This window comes from Podarcis pityusensis (genome assembly GCF_964106645.2).
Source record: "Podarcis pityusensis genome assembly, chromosome: 9".
NCBI classification, from domain to species: domain Eukaryota; kingdom Metazoa; phylum Chordata; class Lepidosauria; order Squamata; family Lacertidae; genus Podarcis; species Podarcis pityusensis.
The window spans coordinates 16929272-16951868 of NC_138034.1; the positions used below are offsets into that span (position 1 = coordinate 16929272).

Genomic DNA, 22597 nt, shown 5'->3' on the forward strand with positions numbered 1-22597 from the left:
ATATTGACAGCTGCACGAATTTTTATAGCTAGGAAGTGGAAGGGGTAAGGAGAATATAAAATGGAAGAATGGTAGAGTTGTGGGATATAGCTATTAACGATGAATTAACATGTGCCATCAAGGTAAGAGAGGGAATGTGCAGGAGAAATGATTTTGAGGAGATATGCAGGGTGTTTGTAGAATTTGTACTGTTAAAATGGAAAGGGCTCAAACCATCGCAAGAGGTGTTGAAATTTTGGGGGACTTCTTATTTTTTTTAAATTTATGATTATTAGTTTGTCAAAATAAAATAATTTTAATAATAATATTAATAATAATAGGACTATTATCAGCCTGGGGCGCAGGGATGACACTTTCTAAAATTTGTTCATGCTTCTCTGACTACTTTGCTATCCACAAACTAGTAAGAAGGCCATCTATAAAGAGTTAATGGCAGCATAAGAAATCTTGGAACTCAGAAACTCTGGGTGGAGTAAGTATGATTTATGGAAACACAGGAATCTGGATAAAAAGCTTCCAACCTCTAAGGCTGTATTTCTCAAACTCGGGTCCCTGGCTGTTGATGGACTACAACTCCCATCATCCCTGGCAGCTAAGGAAGTGTGGCACTCAAATTGGAAGCGTAACACTTAAATTGTCAGCAAAACACTCAAAACGGAAGTGTGGCACTCAAATTGGAAGTGTAACACTCAAAACGGAGCATGTTCTGCTTCCAAAAAAAGTTTGCAAACTGGAACGCTTACTTCCGGGTTTGCAGTGCTTGGGTTCCAAGTTGTTTGAGTACCAAGGCGTTTGAGAATCAAAGTACCACTGTACTGTCATCTTCTTCTTCTTCCTTTGTTATGTACTGAAGTTCTCACCCTGGGCCAGCAGGGGGATACTGTAGATAGTTATGCAAATAAGGGATCAAAAGTGACGTTCAGTGATTGGATAATTTTAGAAAATTGTTACAGTTACATTGTACTGGAGCTCTATATAAGTAGGCTGACTGAACCCTTCATTTCAGTTCTGTTCTGGCCTGTGAATAAACAAGAGCTGTTTGAAGAATCGCTGTGTCGTCTGATATGTTCACCCACAATTTAACATCCTCCTTCTTGGAAAGGTCTCCACCACTTCTCCTCCTCCTCTGCCCAGGCCCTGACATCGTCTCCAGCAGCCTGTTTGCTAAGTCCAGCACTGAGAGCCCAGACCTGTACTCCACCTTCCCCTCCCTTGCTCTATCTTCCGATAAAGCTCCAGCCCTGCCCATGGAAAACCTGTGCCCTGCTTCTGGGAGACTCGCCCATTTTGTAAACTCTCTTTCCCCCTCTCCGTCCTGCTTGCAGGCACTGGGGAGGGTGGATTTCGAACAGCGCAATAAATTGCATGCCTGCTAATTGTAGTGCCATATTGTCGTCTCCAGGGCCTGAGAAGTGCAAACACGGCGTCTTTCACTTCTCCAATTTACCCCTGGCTTAACCCGTATAAAAACGGATGGATAAGGAAGTGATGGGAGCAAATGCCAAATACAGTCAGACTTTTTAGCAAGAGTTCACAAGTTTGCTAGGCTACATTTCTTGTGCCATTCTGCAGGCTCAGTGTAAATCTAAGAGGGGTTTGGCTCTAAGTGAAGCAGAAAATACCGAAATGGGAAGGGCAGGTCAAGTTGGTGGTTTATGCCAAAATGGCTAAAATGACCGGAAGAATCAGAAATCAGGAAAATAAGGAATGGGGGAAATTTATCATTTATCTTAAAAACCAATGTAAACAGCTAAAATCGTTAGCAGGATTGGAATGACACTTGTAGTCTAATGGTGAATTTTGGATACAATGGAGAGGTAAAAGATATGGATTATCATAAAAGATGCGGAAGTAAATGATTAACAATAGGACCCACAAAGGGGAGGAGAGAAGTCCAGGAGATTCTTTGTTTCTGTGTTATATGTTGGATATGTGGTTGTAAAACTCAAATCTGAAAAACCAAAAAAATAAATTTTTAAAAGAGGATATCGAAGCGGGGAATAACATGTTGACGTATTACTATGGGCAAGCTCAGCTCCAAATTTCCCAGGAAGGTTATCAGGTCTTTTGCTACTTCCATGCATACCAAACACATGGGCATGCAGAGGCCGCAACCATGCGAGTGCATGCATTGAAAGCACATTGTGCCTTGCCTAAAGAATCCTGTGGACTTCTCTCCTCCCCTTTGTGGGTCCTATTGTTAATCATTTCCTCCTGCATCTTTTAATCCAAATCTTTTACCCCTCCATTGTATCCAAAATTCACCATTAGACTACAAGTGTTATTTCAATCCTACTTACAATTTTAGGCGTTTACAATTGTTTTTAAGATAAATTATAAAATTTCCCCATTCCTTATTAAAATTTTGGTCTTCCTGACTTCTGATTCTTCCGGGCATTTTAGCCATTTCGGCATAATCCATCAACTTGATCTGCTATTCTTCTCTGGTCGGGTGGACTGGTCTATTGCTGTAAAGAAGATGGTCTCCTTGCAATTCCTTATTCCGTACATAAGTGGGTGCTGATGCAGAGACTGGACCCTCCATTTGAGATCTCCCAGATTACCAGTTCAAAACTCCGTGCAGATCCATCCAAGCCCTGACAGTGTTCTCCTGCATAAATTAACTTTGACCAGAATCCCAGGGCAGCATGTAGCTTCTCAGTGAAGTGAAATGGCATTAACCAGGGGTAGGCAACCTAAGGCCCGTGGGCTGGATGTGGCCCAATCGCCTTCTAAATCCGGCCTACGGACGGTCTGGGAATCAGCGTGTTTTTACATGAGTAGAATGTGTGCTTTTATTTAAAATGCATCTCTGGGTTATTTGTGGAGCATAGGAATTCGTTCATTTCCCCCCAAAAAATATAGTCCGGCCCACCACATGGTCTGAGGGACAGTGGACCAGCCCATGGCTGAAAAAGGTTGCTGACCCCTGGCATTAACCATAGGGGTGATCCACTCAGGTCAGGAGTAAATGCCCCTAGGTCAATGCTACAATGCAGTGAGTGCTCCCTTTGTCCCCAGGTACTCAGCATAGCTGTCAACTTTCAGATTTGAAAGTAAGGGATCAGCAGCCTCACCTGTCCCGGGGACAGTCTATGGGATATCTAACAATCTGGAATAGCAGCGGGAAACAGCGCTGGAATAAGGGAATTTCCTGCAAAAAAAAGGGAAGGTTGACAGCTATGGTACTCTGGCTCTTGGTTGGTATGCTCCAACTCCTGCAAGTATTCAGGTAAGCCAGAATCAAGCAAGAGAGTTTTTTCAAAGTTGGCCTCAGAACTGATCAGCTAAGGAAACAAACCTCTTTTCATCCTTCGCTACGTTGTCGCTGTCAAAATAATATTGTAACAGTAAAACAAAAAGAGCAACAAACTCCTATTGTTTGGCTGTGAAACTTCAATTGTACAGTATAATTGACCCAGGATGAATGACAAAGCCACTTCACATGTGTCAAGGAAATCTGAATTTGCAATCAAGCATTCAGTTAACAGAGAGTTGCCCTCAATTTGGCCTCTCTGTTGAGCACTTTGTGTTTGGAAATGTGTGTTGTATTCCCACTTTAGGTGTGATGCCATTTATGAAACGGCTGATAGCATGAAGACTTTGAAATGAAACACTAACTACCTGCTTTATCGAGAAGAGAAACGTGTGGGTAATCCTGTTCAATAATATCTGAGAAGTGTCCAAATACAGCAAGAGAAACTGACACAAGATATTGAAAAGAAAACTGAATGTATCTGTGGTATGCTAGAACATGCAATGCATCTTATTACTGGATTGTACTGATTTGGCTTGAAAGTGTATTAATAATAATCATAATCTTAGAAGCAGACCACCAACATTGAATGTCAACATTATTTTACACTTGAGATGACATCCTAATCAATATAGATGCACTAAGCATATGAAGGCTCTAATACTGATCACTTACCCGTATTTTTCGCTCTATAACACGCACCCAACCATAACACGCACATAGTTTTTAGAGGAGGAAAACAAGAAAAAAAATATTCTAAACGAAACAGTGGATGTATGATTTTTGTGGTTCATGCTGTGGCCACAGACATGTGATCTGACGGTGAGTTTGGAGTAGCCCAATGCAAAAATCCTGAGGATCCATGTGGATCCATGCTTTGTAACCACGTTTTAAGTGGGGAGGGAAGAAAAAGCACTCAAGGGACAAGGAGCACACGTGGGGTGTGTGGAGAAGGATGCTGCTAATAATGCAGAAGAGGGGTTTAAGGGGAGGGGGTTAAGGCTCTTCTCCCTCTATGCAGAAGAGGGGTTTAAGGCTCTTCTCCCTCTTTGCTGTTTCAAAGCGAGCCACGGAGGAGGGAAGGAAGGGGAACCATGGATCCTCTGCTCACGACTGCAGCAGATCCCCCTGCCACCCGTAGGCATTCCCTCCATAACACGCACAGACATTTCCCCTTACTTTCTAGGAGGAAAAAAGTGAGTGTTATGGTGCAAAAAATACGGTATATGCTTTTTAAATATGTTATACATAACAGATGCCATTCTAAGCCCATGTGACTCTTTTAACATAAGCATATGAGAAACTCCATTTAAAGTGCTTGGTCAACTATATCTATGGCTACCGGCAGAATGTGGGCTTAAGTCAATTGCTGGGTAGATGATTGTATGTCAGTCAATTTATTGCAAGCAATAAACCTTCCTGATGGCAAGCTGGGAACCTCCTCTCCATTCTCAAACTTGACCATAAAGTAGAACATAAGACAGCATTTCCTGTTACTGAAAAATTAGGCCACTGGTCTTCAACTGGTGGGTTGAGGAATGGGTTGAGATCAAGCTATGGGTCACAACAGCAGTACCATCAGAAAGATACATGGTGAAAAGAATTAAGAAATGGGACCTTAATTCTTGCTTCAGTTAAAGGCGGACCCCAGATCAAGAAAGGTTGCAGACTATTGCTAAGCAACTTGAAAAGAATCCCGAGATTTCCTGTCTTCACTTAAAAGGGGGAGAGAAGCTAAGTTTCTAGTTCTTATGGAAGTTCAGGACCTTCTGCACAACCATATCTCCCATTTAAAAGTCTGATGCCAAGTACTTGATTGCATGGGGCTTGAAACTTCATCCTGAAAACCATTAAGCCCTTGTTTCAACAGAACTGCATAGTAATAAAGAAGCCCCTCCCCAAGGGTAATAATTTAAAATGCACTCTGGCTTAAAATTATACATGTATTTTTTCCTTCCAATATACTGTGGGGACCAGAAATGTACTCCTTCTAATGAACTTTATGGGCAGCAAACCAACATGATAAAACAAGATCACAGGGATATATGTAATGCACATATCACAGTATGTAACACAAGCATTTTGTTTTCCCTGTTTGTTCTCATACAGCTCATTAAACTAGCTCAGAACGGATACTGCTCTACATATTTTTCACATGTATTTTTCAGGAAGTGAAATTCTCCCCCCAAGGATTCTGACTCCTTCCTAACGCATGTAGCGAGCGTGAAATTGTGCAGCGTCAACGTTTGGCATGTTTACTCAGAAATAAGCTTTTCAGTGCTTTCAGATTCACACAGAAACGACAACGAGGAACCAAGTTAGTCCCTTGCCCAATGCAGAACTGGGACGGAATGGACTTTAAGGTGTCTTCCCATCCTCACATGAAAGAGCACTTGTCAGACTCCTCATGGGCTTTCACGAGACCTTGAAGCAGGGTCAAGACCTGAACGGCGAGGAGGGTATCCAATGTCGCAGCTCCACCAACACAATGAACTTCTGAGCACACAGCAGTTCTTTTTTCCCTCCGGTCTTCTCCAGGGAACCCCCTTGGAGCAGATATTTGGGGCACACAGGGAAGGGAACGGAACCCCCAACACCATTTGACAGCTTTCTGGGTCATGTGGCCAGCATGACTAAACCGCTTCTGGCGCAATGGGACACTGTGATGGAAACCAGACCTCATGGAAACGCCATTTACCTTCCCGCCACAGCGGTACCTATTTATCTACTTGCACTGGTGTGCTTTTGAACTGTTGGGTTGGCAGGAGCTGGGACAGAGCAAAGGGAGCTCACCACCATCGTGCAGATTCGAACCGCCAACCTTCCGATAGGCAAGCCCAAGAGACTCAGTGGTTTAGACCACAGTGCTTTTCTCTTTGTTATGGGTGGCAGTTTATAGCCATTTATAGATCTATTAATACTGCCAGCACTGTTGTAAGCATATTTTGATATTGTTCGACATACTGCATACATTTAAAAACTTTTTTCTGGTGTATTTCAATCTTGCATCAGGGTTATCTGTACAAAGTTCAAACTTTTTGCACTACACATTGCAGGACTCCCCTCCTCCTGCGTTTGTCTCTGCTATGCTGAGCAGACAATGGTTGTGTGTGCTGAGAGCATTTTTTTGCCCAACAGACCAGAAAACCAACTAACTCCTGAAGGTCAGGGATTTTGTTTTAAGGCTCCTTTCAGCTTTGCAGAAAGCCATGAGAGACGTCTAGGCAAGAACGCACACGGGAGTTTTCTCTGCGAGAAGCGAGTCCGCTGCATGCCCAATATCCATCTCTCCAACTGGCAACCCCAGAAACACTGTACCAACAAGTCTGCCTAGTTACCCGCAGTCCCTTTCTTGAAAGGGGAAGTTATGGACAAAGTAGCTTCTGGAAGGGAAGACAATAACAGCTTGCTGTCCTCCCAAATTGCTTATTGCTCTGCAAAAGAAAAAAGAAAAAAAGGACCCAACTGGATCCGTCAACACAACCAAATACGCAAGGTGCTTCCGGTGGCCCAAGACCAGAGATGGCTTTGGGCATCTGCAACACAAAATCACAGGTCCAAAGGCTTCTATGAAATGGGAAATTGTAATTCCTGAGCAGCCACAGTCCCCAGGGAACTGCATCTCTCAATGGGGAGTACAGTGTTACCTTGCTTTTCAAACTTAATCCATTCCGGATGTTTTTCCAAAAACCAAAGTGTTCCAAAACCAAGGTGCCCTTTCCCATAGAAAGTTATGGAAAATGGATTAATCCATTCCAGACTTTTAAAAACATCAGCCATTTTTAAAAAACAGCAATTTAACATGAATTTTACTATCTAACGAGACCATTGATCCATAAAATGAAAGCAATAACAATGAACTGCAGTCACTCAATCAATCAATCAATCAATCAATCAATCAATCAGTAGCTGAACTGGGTTCCACACAGCCACACAAAAAAAGAGCCACAAAAACGCAAAATAAATAGCAAAAACAGACAGACATCGGCATAACACTCCAAATGGAAGTGTAGCACTCAAATCGGAAGTGTAACACTCAAAACGGAAGTGTGGCACTAAAATCGGAAGCGTGGCACTCAAAACGGAAGTGTCGCACTCAAAACGGAAGTGTAACACTCAAAACGGAAGTGTGGCACTAAAATCGGAAGCGTGGCACTCAAAACGGAAGTGTGGCACTCAAAACGGAAGTGTAACACTCAAAACGGAGCACGTTCAGCTTCCAAAAAAAAAGTTCGCAAACTTGAACACTTACTTCTGGGTTTACAGTGTTTGGGTTCCAAGTTGTTTGAGTACCAAGTTGTTTGAGAACCAAGGCACCACTCTATTTGGGAGCTTGCCACCTATCTTGGCAAGTCTGCAAATTCCGAGACCGTGAAGACCACAAAAATCCCCCTACAAACTGGGGGAAAGGAAGGCATTGGAGCTCCTTAGTATGTACTACCCATGCCCTCACTCTGTATTGTTTCATTTAAAAATAATGGTTCTATTTATTTTTAAATGTTTTTGGCTTTCCAATACTCCGGCTGCATTTGGGTGTGTTTGCACATAATCAGGGCACCATGCAAAATGCCCATTAAAAATTACCAGTAGTTTATAAAAAGATCTGAGCCCTGCAAATAAATACAGAAGACCCGACGTTCTTGCCACCCTAGCATCCCCATTCCAACAGAAGTTTCTGCTGTTAATTTTCTCTCTGAGACTTGTGTTCCGACCCTTTACCTTTACTGTATTTGCTCAGGTGTAACTGACTGGAACTTAGTAAACAAGGATGCAGATGATGACTAAACATGGGATAAAATCCACCTCACCTGTATCCTTAGCTTATCCCCCACTCAATCTAAGCAAGTTGCTAAGGCCATTTTCCCAATTCAGTTTCCCTCGCAACACAGAGAGTCAGGGGAGATGTCCATTCCCCCCCCCCAGCTACAGGAAAAAATATGTCCAATGCCCATTTAAAATTCATAATATTGATTTGCAGCCAGGTCATTCTGGAAACCTGGGCAGCTTATTGTCCTGTCATTCTTCAAAGTTAAAACAGCAATTAAAAATTTTTTTTTAAAAGATATCCAGTTTATCTGTTTTATCCTAAGATTTCAAATGCCTTCAGGTTGCACACTTACAGTGGTACCTCGGGTTAAGTACTTAATTCGTTCCGGAAGTCCGTACTTAACCTGAAACTGTTCTTAACCTGAAGCACCATTTTAGCTAATGGGGCCTCCTGCTGCTGCCGCGCCGCCGGAGCCCGATTTCTGTTCTCATCCTGAAGCAAAGTTCTTAACCTGAAGCATTATTTCTGGGTTAGCGGAGTCTGTAACCTGAAGTGTATGTAACCTGAAGCGTATGTAACCCAAGGTACCACTGTATTTCGGAGCAAGTGCTCCTGAAATTTGAGACAGTGCTTGAAGATTAAGTGATTAAAGATGGACATTTTAGAACGCAGAAAGTGCAATACCTCTGTCAACAAATGCACGTTCAGTATAAAATGGAAAGCTCGCTTTCCCCATTTTATTCCGATTGCTACTGTGTTAATGGTGCTTTTTCTCCAAGGAACTCAGATGTTCCACCCCACCACCATTTTTTCCCTCACAAAAGTCCCTGGAATTGGGTCAGGCTGGGAGAGGGTGACTGGCCCCCAACCAAGGTCACCCACTGAACTTAATGGCCTGAGTAGAACTTGTGTCTTCTTGGTCCTCTTCCAGTACTCTACACATGACATTCTTGCTTTTGTGACTACTTCCAAGGCTGGGATTCTCCTTCATCCTTCTGTCTCTCCATCCAACCTATATGGGGCCATTTCATTTGGAAGTAAGTTCAAGAAAGCCTAGTCACTCAAGGACTAAATTAGCCTCTTGGGGAACATGCAAGAGGGCAAGACAAGCATATACTTGGAAGAAAATGGGACTTATGTGTGAGTATGCAGGCGCTCCTATTTTTCTATAACAGTAGCATTAAAGTCTGAGGCTGCCAATCCTACATACCCTGATTTGGGAATAAGCCGCACTGGGATTTACTTCCAAGTAAACATGCACTGTGTACCATCTCTCTTAATCTGCCAGTTCGTATGGTGATCAGTTTTTGTAAAAGAAAAATGTCATCACATGACAATAGATAACATTGTCACCTCTCTTTTAGCTTCAAATTGAGGCCCTTGTGACCCAAGAGAAGCTATAAAACTTAGCACAGGGTAGCAAGTGGCAGCCTTGTTAAATATTCTTTGTTTTTTTACCAGAAACCCTAGACTGATCAACCGCAGCCAGGTGTAAAATACATACAGTCAGAATTAAATGATTAAAGTGTGCTTCTGAGCATGTTCGGAGCCAAAGAATTTGTTTTTGGCTGGTACCAGAACTGAGCTTTCAGTCCTTTCCCACAAAAGACAGCATACTGTTCTGTTCTTTCCTACTTTTCAGCAGCCTTATTTAGTTGGGAAAAGCCCTTCTGCCGTTGCAGATCACTTGCAAATTTCCCAGACATCTTCCAGTAAATCCTGATCTGTCTTCTGCCCACCGAGAACATGAGAACTGACCATTTAGGCACACAAACAACTACGTACTGTATTGTGAAGTGTATAAGACAAATAAAGCCCCCCACATAGTTGTCCTAGCAAATGAGGAAAGATAAAGCACTACTACAGGGAGGCCCATTTACAAAAGCTGCAAATTGGAGACTGCTCTTTTTGGTAAAGCGTTTCTTCAAAAAAACCACCACGATTCAAGTACAGTCATTGGATTACAGTCATGCTGATCTTTAGTCTTTAGGATACAGCAATTAGGAAGGGAATCACTACTCTCAAAAGAATGGTTGAAATGTGTTGTGTCCTTTATACACAAATAGCAATGGCGAGCGACTCAAGATAATTTAATTCATATTCATATTAATGTTGTTTGGGAACTGTTGTATTCTGGCACTATCCATTTAGCATAAATTGGAGAGCACATAGGCTCAACAGGTAAACGCGGCCACGATTCAAAAAGTATCCGTTGCTTTGAGAAAGATGGCACAATTGGTTTTTCAAGGCGACACAAAACTCTGACACTTTTACGCCACGAAACAGCAGCGCACAGAAAAGCAAGCCTCTTTTGCATTGTTACATTTTGCAGTGTACAGAATAGCCCATTTGCCAACAAACCATACACTTTGCATTCCCCATGCACAAAAAGTTGATATGTGACCTTCTCAAGATATTCACAAAACGTGAAGTTTTGCGTGCAAGCGAGATTGGGGATCCCTATATAATTAACCTCTAATTGTAGACTGTGTAGCTGCTAACTGCCAGTAAAATCCTCCATTTTTAACACTCTCTCTAAATCCGAAACTATCCGTGTTTATGCTAGAACATGTTAACACACATGTCACTGTTCGAGGGGAAAGCCACAAGAGTAAGCTAGCCTTCTTTCTAATATCTGTTTTACAAAGAAAACACTGAGCAGAACCTTGCAGAGAAAATCAGCCTCTAACATCCAAGTTGCAAATCACTGAATTGCACATTGTTAATGTTGCAAACCCTGAACTCATGGGTGATTTGCCTGTTGCTGAGTCACATTGAAACCATTTCGTAACTAACACTGGGGTGGGTTTTTTGTTTAGTGCAAAACCACCCAAATCCATCCACAAACAGTCACTGAATGTTCACTCCCGCAAGTCACGTATGGAAATGAATTCTACGTGGGTGCTATTTAACAGAACTATTTGGGACCCGTTTCGTTTTTGTTCCACGTCATCACAAACGGTGCCCCTCTGCCGAAAGCCTCTTGGATAAGGAGAAGATGAAAAATATGAAACTGTACCTGGCAAATACCTGGCGTTCGCACTCTTTCGTGCAACTTCGCTCTCTCTCTCTGGCAATGGAATGCCCTTCAAATCTATGGCTGACTGCTTTTGGTAAATGTTTTACAAGACACTAAACAACCTTCAGTTCCACCCTCCATGCAAACACCACTGAGAACAGGGTACAATGGTAACAAAGCACTTACATGGAGTATTCAGGTAACCACAAATGCAGCAAGGGCAGCAGATTCGAGATTTAATCCCAGTGTGTGTCTCTCCCTGGCCACTGCCACTTTATCTGCCTTGCGGGGGGCAGGGGGGAGGAAAAAAACCCTCCATAGATATATTAGTCAAGACTATTTGCGTGTAATTGTGGGGCATAAATCGCAACAACCTTTCCCCTTATTGTTAACTTCTAATCTGTACTCAAGCCTAGGCGTGTTTAACTGGAAAAAACCCGACAAGGAACAGTTAGGAAAGGAACAGTATTCGATTTCAAAATAAATCTTTGGAACGAAACAGAGACATCTCATTGACAGCTGTGTTTTTTAAAAGAAGAAGAAGAAGAGCAGACGATACGTAGCACGTTGAACGCAAGGAAAGGAAAAAGAGGAAAAGCAGAGAACCACAAAACTGTCCCATGCAACATGAATGGATATAAACACACATACGGACTTACCTTTCAAGCAGCAAAAGTCTACCTCCCTCCATTCCTGCTTTTCGCCATCTACCAAAAGTTAAAGTTCTACTAGCCCCAAACCAGAGTTTTTGCATTCCATTCAAGTTAACAATTACAGAAGGATGAGAGCAGAAACTGGCACTAACACAGTGAAAGCATTTGAGCGGACAAGGTACTCCCCAGCAGTTACCAAAACGAACAGACCTTTCTAAATCCGGGAATTGCGCAAGACTTGAAAATAAGGCTTAGAGAGAGAGAGAGAGAGAGAGAGAGAGAGAGAGAGAGAATAAAGAGAATAATTCCCTCGTAAATTAATTGCAATTGTCGAGTACACAGAGATTGGCGTTAGAACAGTGAAGAACAGGAATGAAACATGGCAAGCCGAAAAGCAGATAGGAAATCGCAGCAAATGAACATGCAGATCTCAGCTCATTGCCAGAGGCAGGCCAGGGATAGACATGCCCAAATCCCAAACTGGAGCCTATGTTCTCGAGCCAGAGGAAAGCCTGGAAATGCCGCAGGTAGGTGTTCCTGCTCTGTTGACCATGTAAGGTCAGAAGGCCAGGACTGGTCAGTCTGGATTGTCCGGGCTTCATGTTGCCTTAGGGCTCTGCGCACACCCACTCTCAGGTAGCTGCTTCTTCTTTGGCGATCAATCCTAGCTGAGTAAGATTGTCTTCCATGAACACGGTTTTAACAGTGAGTCTGTAAGTGACAGTGGAGGCCAATTCTGGAGCCACACGTCCTTCCACAGTGGGGACATAGGTTTCCGGGCAGGAGTTGATCACTGCGAGGGTTTGCCAAGCGTGCCTTCCTCTTAGCACGCTTCTCCCTTTCATCCTGAGTTTGAGCATCTTCAAAGCCCATGACACCTTTGGTAAAGGCTGTTGTCCAATTGGAGCGTTCACAGGCCAGTGTTTCCCAGTTGTCGGTGTTTATGCTACATTTTGTTAGATTTGCCTTGAGAGAGTCTTTAAACCTCTTTTCCTGACCACCAGCATTACACTTTCAATTTTTAAGTTCGGAATGGTGGTACCTCGGGTTAAGTACTTAATTCGTTCCGGAGGTCTGTTCTTAAACTGAAACTGTTCTTAACCTGAAGCACCACTTTAGCTAATGGGGCCTCTTGCTGCCGCCGCACCGCCAGACCACAATTTCTGTTCTCATCCTGAAGCAAAGTTCTTAACCCGAGGTACTATTTCTGGGTTAGCGGAGTCTGTAACCTGAAGCGTATTTAACCTGAAGCGTATGTAACCCGAGGTGCCACTGTAGTTGCTTTGGAAGATGATAATCAGGCATCCGAACAGCATGACCAGTCCAACGAAGTGGATGTTGAAGAATCAATGCTCTGACACTGGTGATCTTTGCTTCTTCCAGTACGCTGGCATTAGTTCGCCTGTCTTCCCAAGTGATGTGTAACATTTTTTGGAGACACCATTGATGGGTTCTTTTGCGGAGTTGGAGATGGTGTTTATAAGTGATCCATGTTTCATAAGCATACAGTAAGGTTGGTAGTACAACAGCTTTGTAAACAAGCATTTTGGTTTCCCTGCAACTGTCCCAGTCCTCTGCGGTTTTAACCCTCCCATTCCCAGGTAACTCACTAGGCTAAGTCCAAGCCTCAGACCCTCTCCATTACAGATATACATATAGTTGCTTTTATAGCAAGGAACCTGAAAGCAAGGGAACATTGCACATTTACAGTCTTCATGTATGTTTACTATGAGGCACGAAGAGAGCCTAGAGTGCAGCAACTGCCAGTTTGCGAGCTTGAGAAAGTGTGCATGGCTGCCATACGTCTGGAATTTCCCGGACACAGCCAGGATTCATCCGTCAAAAATGACATCCGGGCAGATTTTTTTAAAATCGGTTAAAATATGGGCATACTGCAGCCCATATCAGAAGCATTGAATTTTTTGACCATTTCCCTAAAAAATAAGAAAAGAAAAGCTTTAAAACCTCTTCTTTTTTGGAGATTTTTTGCAAAAGAAAAGAAAAAAGCTTGACAGTTTGTTTGTGCCTTCAGAACACACGATATATTTTCAAGTTCAAAGTCAAACTCAAGTTGCACCCATTTTCAAGATGGCTGGAAGCAAGGCCTTTCCAACAGCATATATATTATTTAGACAGGCTCCCAGAATTCTTCGATGGAAGCCGTAACCATTTAAAGCAGCATTTAAGTTAGGGTTGGCATACATCCAGAATTTCCCAGACATACCTGGAATACTACAGTCGGAAGCAGTGTCCGGGTGAAAATGGGAAAAATGTCTGGAAAATTTTGGATGAATGGCAACCATGTTGGCAGTGCCCTTTTTGCCTTTTTCCCTTTAAAATAGCTTTAAAACTTTTTCTTTTTTCTTTGCAATTTTGGCAAAAAAGCTCCACAACTTTTGTGTCCAGATTTCCGCTTTCTGAAAATATGGCAACCCCATTTAAGTGTGTTGTGTGAACGTTGAATGACGGTCAACAAGATATGTCATGGTAAATATGTCTTGAAACTCAATATTGACCATATTTACTTGGAAGCAATGGGACATATGGCGAAGCTTTAGATTGTTACAAGTGTCTCTCCATCTTTTTTTGAGCTTATATCTCCCCATCTCTCCAAAAATATGGTTCCCATATATAAAGAGACAAAACTGTTGTCCAGGCAAAATGACACGCCCTGTGTGTTGCAAAGTTCTCCATTATCATACGGACACAAATAACTAAAAGGTATTTTTGTTATTTGCATGCCAGTGGCAGAGAGTACTCTGACCCCCATGACACAACCTCAGAGACCAACCTCTGTTAATAGTGCATAGTGCATAGATATTTCAAGGGCAGCTTCGCACGCCAATGTTTATTCATTGCCGAGAAGAGATGCGGAGTCCCCTTGCAGTGTTTGGGATGTTGTCATGGGCCACCAGTCGGCTTCACCTGCTGAGCAGCAGCCTAAAGGTGCAGAAGATGAAGGAGCTCCACCTGCTGTGGATCAGCCTTCTTGCTCCTGATGAGAACCAGTCTTTCTTAAGCAGGGTTTCCAGTCTCAGTCAGTTTCTGGAAACAACATTCATCGTTCCTGACCAGACCTTGCTGTTTGTTGCTTCTCGTGACCTTGGACCCTTGGCTTTCTTGACCCCGCCCCCGAACTGAGATACTCCTGACCTTAGGACTGGGCTGAATCTTGCATATGGACTCTGCCTCCAAGCAAGTACCCCCCGAAACTTGGCTGGTGGGCTGGCTTCTCCCTCCACTGAGCTCTGCCATGGCTGGCAGCACAGGGCTATGACTGATATCCTGCAATAATTCAGTATTGAAGCTTGATATAACCTTAGAATAGTGTGTGCACTGGTGTTGTGGTGAAACAGCTGTGAAAATCTGAAAAGTCCCCATGCTTAATGGAAGTGGCTTTTTCAAACAAATGCAGATAAATCAGGAAACAGTGATGGAACTGAAGCACATCTAGAAAAACGCTGCCAAAATGCTTTTTAAAAAAGTTTTGAAAAATACTTTGGATTTACCATAGCTCACCGTCGCCATCTAGTGTCACATTTGTGTATTGCACTTTGCAACACACTTAAAATGTTTTATTTGCAGCTGTGTGGCTGAGTCAAGTGACTAAGCAAGAAATAAGGTTAAATGTGCACGTTAACATTGTTTTGGTTTCTTTGGGGATCACCTTCAATTGCATGCTTTGAGTTCAGATGTATATTTTCTTCCTCTTGGGTCACATGTGCTTTTCACCTCCTCGAAAAACTTGCTCAGTGTGACTACTTTTTAAATGCAAAGCATTTCGAACGGGACGCATCCAGCATGGAATTCCAGTATCTTGGTCTGGAAGAGGATTTTCACGCCAAACTCATCTAACCAGCCCCCCTGAAAGGAACAGGAATCAACTGTGACGATTCTCCAGTAATCATAATGAAGCGAGGTCAAAAATGAAAATAAAATTACAGCCCAACCATATGCCATGTCATGTGCCTTTGCTATACTCTGGTCTCCGTCCCTGCCAAACATCCCACTAGGTCCCAGGATCAGGACCTCTTTGGGCTTGAGTCCTGACAGATCCTCTTTTTGCTGTTGCAACAATCTTCCCGTTTTTGACTGGCTGCCGATCCTATAAACAGCTCCTGGGTCGGCTCAGGTCAACACTACCCCTGGACTTTGTGTCTCCTCCACCCTGACGTGAGTTGTTGTTTTTCTGCTGAAGCCTTCAGAGCTCTCCAAGCTGTCCGCTCTCGTGTTCCCCTGCATGGTTTTTGTCTCAATGGCCTTCACAATTGCAGATAAAAGGGCAGCTCTTGCCTATAAGATTACAGAAGTTGTGTCTGAGTTTTAGGGCTGAGACAGGCTCTACCCGGTTGCTGGCGATTGGTTCCTTCTGCCCCGTCAACCAAATCCTTGACAGGAAAACCTCTAGCCAATGATCAGTAATAGCCAGTTTTTTCTTGGATGAGGTTTGAATAAGATACAGCCGATTTTCCCCGGCTCCCCAAAAAAGAAGTTACAGGTAAGACGTACCTTGAAATCTGGCTGTGGAGGCAAGGGGATTGCAAACATATTTGGGGCATTTGGGTCTGGGCTCCCAGTAGTGAAATGTGAAAACAAAAGTTGGGTAGCTTAAAGCAGTAAAAGTAAGAAAAGGTGTAGATGACTCTTCTCAAGTTCCATGAGCATTATGACAACTGAGTACGATGCTTTTGGCAGCAACTCTCTCTCCCACTTTGGTTTAAATTTCCTCCACCTTTTACAGATCCTGCCCAGCACAATGAAAACCAAAAGCAGGGAATTAAATCCAAACCTGGATAGCAAAGTAAAACGTTAGCCTTCTCTAAGGTAAAGGTAAAGGGACCCCTGACCATTAGATCCAGTCGTGGCTGACTCTGGGGTTGCAGCGCTCATCTCGTTTTATTGGCCGAGGGAGCCGGCGTACAGCTTCTGGCTCATGTGGCCAGCATGACTAAGCCACTTCTGGCAAACCAGAGCAGCACATGGAAACGCCGTTTACCTTCCCGCCGGAGTGGTACCTATTTATCTACTTGCACTTTGACAGGGACCGAGCAACAGGAGCTCACCGTGTCGTGGGGATTTGAACCGCTGACCTTCTGATCGGCAAGTCCTAGGCTCTGTGGTTTAACCCAGAGTGCCACCCACGTCCCTTTAGCCGTCTCTCTTAAGGGAATATTCCTAGCGCAGTTGGTAGAGCATGAGCCTCTGAATCTCAGGGTTGTGGGTTCGAGTCCCACATTGGGCAAAAATATTCCTGCATTGCAGGGGGTTGGACTAGATGACCCTTGTGGTCCCTTCTGACTCTGCCATTCGATGAGTCAAGCTCCTGCGACGGCGAAATATTTAAAATGTGAAGTATCTGTTTGCATTCACTCCTCTAGCATATTTTAATGGTCGCGCTCAAAGTATCAGAATCTAATTCAGAAATCTAGGTTCTCTCTCGACAGTTGCTGTCCTGCAGTTTAATCTTCACATATCTGGCGGCTGCAGAAAAGTTCATTTCACAATATCTCCTTCCTTGAAGCTGTCCAACCGGTTCCGACATGTGCTGCAGTGTTGCACCATATTGCCATGGGGGGGGGGCACATTTAGAGCAGCGGTTCCTTATTGGAAGATCGCAACCTGGAAGTAAAGGAACTTGGGGGTGGGTGAGGGGAGAACACCTTTCAGTTTTCAGGAGAGTTTATAGCTTGCCAAGCCCAGCTTGCCTGGGAGGCACAAAGGGCACAGTAACAGTGTTGTTTCTAGCTTGGGCAGTATTATGGCAACAAACTCCACTTACTCCTTTCCCCAAGGTGAACACTTTTAAGATTGTCTATTTAAGCTGATACAATGGGCTTGCTGTATTTTTTGTGGTGCACACAGGCTTTTAAAAACGGGAGGAGGGGGGGTAACACATGCACAAGTAAATTTTTGTGTGGTTGAATATATAAACGATGCTTAGGTAAAAAGGTAAAGGACCCCCTGGACGGTTAAGTCCAATCAAAGGTGATTATAGGGTTGTGGCGCTCATCTTGCTTTCAGGCAGAGGGACAGCTTTCACAGACAGCTTTCCAGGTCATGTGGCCAGCATGACTAAACCACTTCTGGTAAAAAAGGACCCCTGGGTGGTTAAGTCCATGGGGTACTGCACTCATCTCACTTTTCAGTTTGAGGGAGCCGGCCTTTGTCTGCAGACAGCTTTCCAGGTCATGTGGCCAGCATGACTAAACTGCTTCTGGCGCAACGGGACACCGTGACAGAAACCAGAGCGCACAGAAATGCTGTTTACCTACCCGCCACAGCGGTACCTATTTATCTACTTGCACTGGTATGCTTTCGAACTGCTAGGTTGGCAGGAGCTGGAACAGAGCAACAGGAGCTCACTCTGTCATGGGGATTCGAACCACCGACCTTCTGATCAGCAAGCCCAAGAGGCTCAGTGGATTAGACCACAGCGCCACCCGCATCCCCAAATGATGCTTAGATTACACATTGATCAGTATGGAGCTGATGCAGCATACTTGTTAAGAGACTTGGACATTTGAATTCATTGAGTGGCCCTCACTCAAGACACTCTCTCGGGCACCCCCCTGTGCTATGTGGAGAAAATGCTAAAGTTTTTGAGCATGCATAAACGTTGTATTTCTAGCGAAATGCTCAAGTGGGAGGTGCCACAGGAAGTGTCTTACATTGCTGAAGAATGAACGGTGGGTCTTTGGGTTCTTGTATACAGAGGCATGTTGCAGTCCACCTAACAGCTTCTGTTAGCAATGATCAGGTTTTACCCCCGTGCAAATGCTTTGCATTTTTTCTGTCAGGTTCATGGCACGCTGTGGCCTAAACCACGGAGTCTCTTGGGCTTGCTGATCAGAAGGTCAGCCGTTCGAATCCCCGCAACGGAGTGAGCTCCCATTACTCTGTCCCAGCTCCTGCCAACCTAGCAGTTCGAAAGCACGCCAGTGAAAGTAGATAAATAGGTACCACTGTGGCAGGAAGGTAAACGGCGTTTCTGTGTGCTCTGGTTTCTGTCACAGTGTCCCTTTGCACCAGAAGCGGTTTAGTCATGCTGGCCACATGACCTGGAAAGCTGTCTGTGAAAGCTGTCCCTCTGCCTGCAAGCAAGATGAGCACCACAACCCCATAGTCGCCTTTGATTGGACTTAACCGTCCAGGGGTCCTTTACCTTTTTACCTTTAAAATATATTGGAGAAAGCCAGAGGTGCACTTGGGAATACTGCTGCAGCACAGACAAAAGCTTACTAAGTTTTTATTTATAGTGAGTGCTCCAGATCATGCCCCAGAATCTTCTGCCACACATTTTGGGTGCTTCCAGGAGACATGTTTATTGAGCATTCCTCCTGACTTGTTTGCAAGAAGGCTAGACACCATTGTCTCAAAGCAAGTGCTATCTATCTACAATTCCCAGTGTATTCCCCAATCTCTCTCCTTATCACAAAAAAAGTTCGATCTTCTGGGCGAAACGAGTTTGTTGCGCAAGAGCTTGTTGTCCCAACCAACTGTAATTGCACAATCTGAATTTCCTGGTATAGGTATGTGATTGATTGAATCCCACCCCAAAATAGTGTCAGTCTGGAAGCCATGCTTGGGTGTCAGTGACAAGCTTTCAGGGATTCCTAAATAGATTAGGAAAGGGTATTTGGATAGGCTCGGCTTAAAGAACAATCAGAATGGAACATGCATGAATTGCCAAGAGGATTTTCGCTGGAAGCAGAAAGGAAGAATTGGGAATTTAAAAATGGATTTTCTAAAATTTGCCGAATCCAGATGATATAGGTTGCTCAGACAGAATGAAGAAAATTGCTTCTCCCACAATTATAATATCCATCCCAATAATTTTATCTACAACCTTGCCTTTTGGGAATACATGGTTATTTCCACACTCTCTTTTTATTAACTTGGAACTGAATGATGCCTAATATGTGCATTGCTTGTTAATGCTCCAGCGTAGCTATTAAAAGTTGCCGTAGGTTATGAAAAAGTACACCCCCTTTTATAACTAAGGCTCCTGGCTGTCCTATAAAAGTTTCAAAGTGGGCAAAATTAGAGTCATTACAAGAATGCAATTAACAGCCAATGAAAAAGGAATAGAAAGAGTTTTAATAGATTTGGAGGTAGTTTTGCAAAGTTGTGGCTGTCTATCGTTCAATTTTATAGAGCGCTCTTGTGTATGGAGCTCATAGCTACCCTGTTTGCTAGAGTTTGAAAAGATATACATAGTGTATTAGGATGAATTGTCAGTCTAGCATTCTTGGCAAAATCACTTTAACAACTTCAAAAGCACTACACAAAAGAAAACTTGAAAATCCTTCACAGAGATATTAAACCACCTAAAGTTCCTCTGGACAGAAACAGAAATATTAAACTATGATTTCAGAATTGTTGACTTGCTTGTAGTTTCCATTGCCAAGACCAGAGATACCACTATATGGCAGAAGGGAGGATAGATTGCAAGACATTTAGACAACAATGGGGATCTGAGCTTAGGGAATATGTTGTAGGAGCTGGCCACAGGATGGCTCTCCCATCCCACATGTATTTTGTGGTTTTATATCTTGATTTTATTCTGCGAACTGCCCTGAGACCCCCCCAGGTATAGGGTGGTATATAAATTCTAATTATTATTATTATTATTATTATTATTATTGATGCTCTACAGCTATGTCAAATTTCTAATGCAAGTGCTGGGAGCAACCAAGATGAGCAGACATGGTTGAGATTGTGCCACCAGTCTGAATACAACCTCATTTAATTTTGATACCCCGATGTGCAGAAAGTGCGACTAGACCCAACCGATTTAGAAAGTGCAACCTGGAAACAGCAAATTCCTTAGACGCCTAAAGGTTACATGCTAACTGCTCTTTGTCGAACATTTGTAATTCTCTCGTACCACAACGTTGCCTGCCTCAGCAAGTTGTCATAACTTAACCACAGGAGAAAAGAAACATTTCTGTTTTGAAGATTAACACTTTAGGGGGTAGAGCATTTGCCCCTGTGTGTTTTGCAAGGATGCGTGAAAGCTTCAGCTGAACCAGACTTGTCTCCAGAGGAAAGGGATGCAGAGGTTGTTCCCAGCTCTGCCTGCTAGGTGAAAATTCTTTTAAAAGTATTGGTCTGCTGGGGATTAGCAAGGCCAAGGATTGCAGAGGTCTGGTGCATCTCTCTCCTTCTAAAAGGGCCTCTTCTACCCATTATGTTAAAAGCGTGGTCACATTGAATCTGTCTTAAACATATATGTGTGCAAATAGCAGCTGCTGGGGGGCACGACTGGGATGGGTGTGGCAGAATCGGAAGAATCTTTATTTGCACCAGTCCCTAGCCCTAGCAATAAAATAAAATACAATGTGCTGAAGATAGAGGTAAAAACTTAATTATGCAAAATGCATTCCGGAGGTTTAATCAATAATCAAATAATAGATCTTGTTCTGATTGCCCCTACTAAAATTTTTGCAGTTTTTGCTGTTGCCTGGTTATCTTGATCTGCCAGAAGAAAGGACACTGTAGCAATGGCTGAGCAACCCGGCATGGACAGGAGTAAAGGTAAAGGGTAAAGGGACCCCTGACCATTAGGTCCAGTCGCGGATGACTCTGAGGTTGCGGATCTCATCTTGCTTTATTGCCCAAGGGAGCCGGCGTACAGCTTCTGGGTCATGTGGCCAGCATGACTAAGCTGCTTCTGGCGAACCAGAGCAGCGCACAGAAATGCCGTTTACCTTCCTGCAGGAGTGGTATCTATTTATCTACTTGCACTTTGACGTGCTTTCGAACTGCTAGGTTGACAGGAGCTGGGACCGAGCAACAGGAGCTCACCCCATCACGGGGATTCAAATCGCCGACCTTCTGATCAGCAAGTCCTAGGTTCAGTGGTTTAACCCACAGCGCCACCCGCGTCCCTATGGACAGTAGTAGATAAGTAATAATACAGTGGTACCTCGGGTTACATACGCTTTAGGTTACATACGCTTCAGGTTACAGACTCTGCTAACCCAGAAATCTTACCTCGGGTTAAGAACTTTGCTTCAGGATGAGAACAGAAATTGTGCTCCGGCGGCATGACAGCAGTGGGAGGCCCCATTAGCTAAAGTGGTGCTTCAGGTTAAGAACAGTTTAAGGTTAAGAACGGACCTCTGGAACGAATTAAGTACTTAACCCAAGGTACCACTGTAACCTCACTCCTCAAATCTTAAAAAGAGTGCAAGCTAGAAGCAAATGGGCTACCGATTCAATGCTGCCGTCTCCACATGGACATAAGCGTTTTCCCAGCAAGATTTTTGGAAATCGACCCTCAAGTGCAGCCGAAGGCAGCATATTCAATCTCGCGTAACTGAAAGCGCGTCAGTATTTGGGAATGGTTACATTTTGCATATAGGGTGCTGATGTATCAAAATGACTGGGTGGAACTGGTGTGGCATATGCTGGAGTTGCCACGGTGGAACTGAGACGGCCAAGACAGACTTGCAGAAGAGACCAAAACATTGTTTGCTTCTTTGCTGAATAAAAGGGAGCCTTCCCCCTCCCCGCCCAGGAGAACAATGTGGACTCTTTTTGCTGTTTATTAAGAGAGGCTCTGCCCAGAGCAGCCTTATTAAAAACTTTCCATGCAAAAGGGAAAGCTGAAGACCAATAAAAGCACCCGGTAAGAGGGTGTATCACATGTGCCTATCAAATATGCCACAAAACCGGTTCTTAATTCTATAGCAAGAAACCCAAGGTATCAGTTACACTTATGAGTCGTGGCTTAGAGTCATTTAATTTGATGATCTTTTTAAAAAAATATGAAATGAAATAAAATGAATAGAGCCTAGGGTTGACAACTTTGGGTTTCAAAACCTTTGACACCTGAGGTGAAGTGCCTCTGAGAATGGGCAGAAGCTGCCTTAATACAGAGACAGACTTTTCTGGAC

General features: G+C 43.6%; 1 protein-coding gene across 9 annotated transcripts in view; it reads right to left on the bottom strand.

Moving 5' to 3' along the window:
* RBM47 (RNA binding motif protein 47) overlaps positions 1 to 22597 on the bottom strand; it is an 87414-nt gene that overhangs the window by 35275 nt on the left and 29542 nt on the right. For 2 of the 9 annotated variants that reach the window (XM_081020012.1, XM_081020013.1), the window contains exon 1: positions 11703 to 11900. The exons of 4 other annotated variants lie outside the window; for them this stretch is intronic. The gene's annotated coding sequence lies outside the window, so the exon portion shown is untranslated. 3 more of the 9 variants (XM_081020017.1, XM_081020016.1, XM_081020015.1) reach the window with 3 other exon arrangements.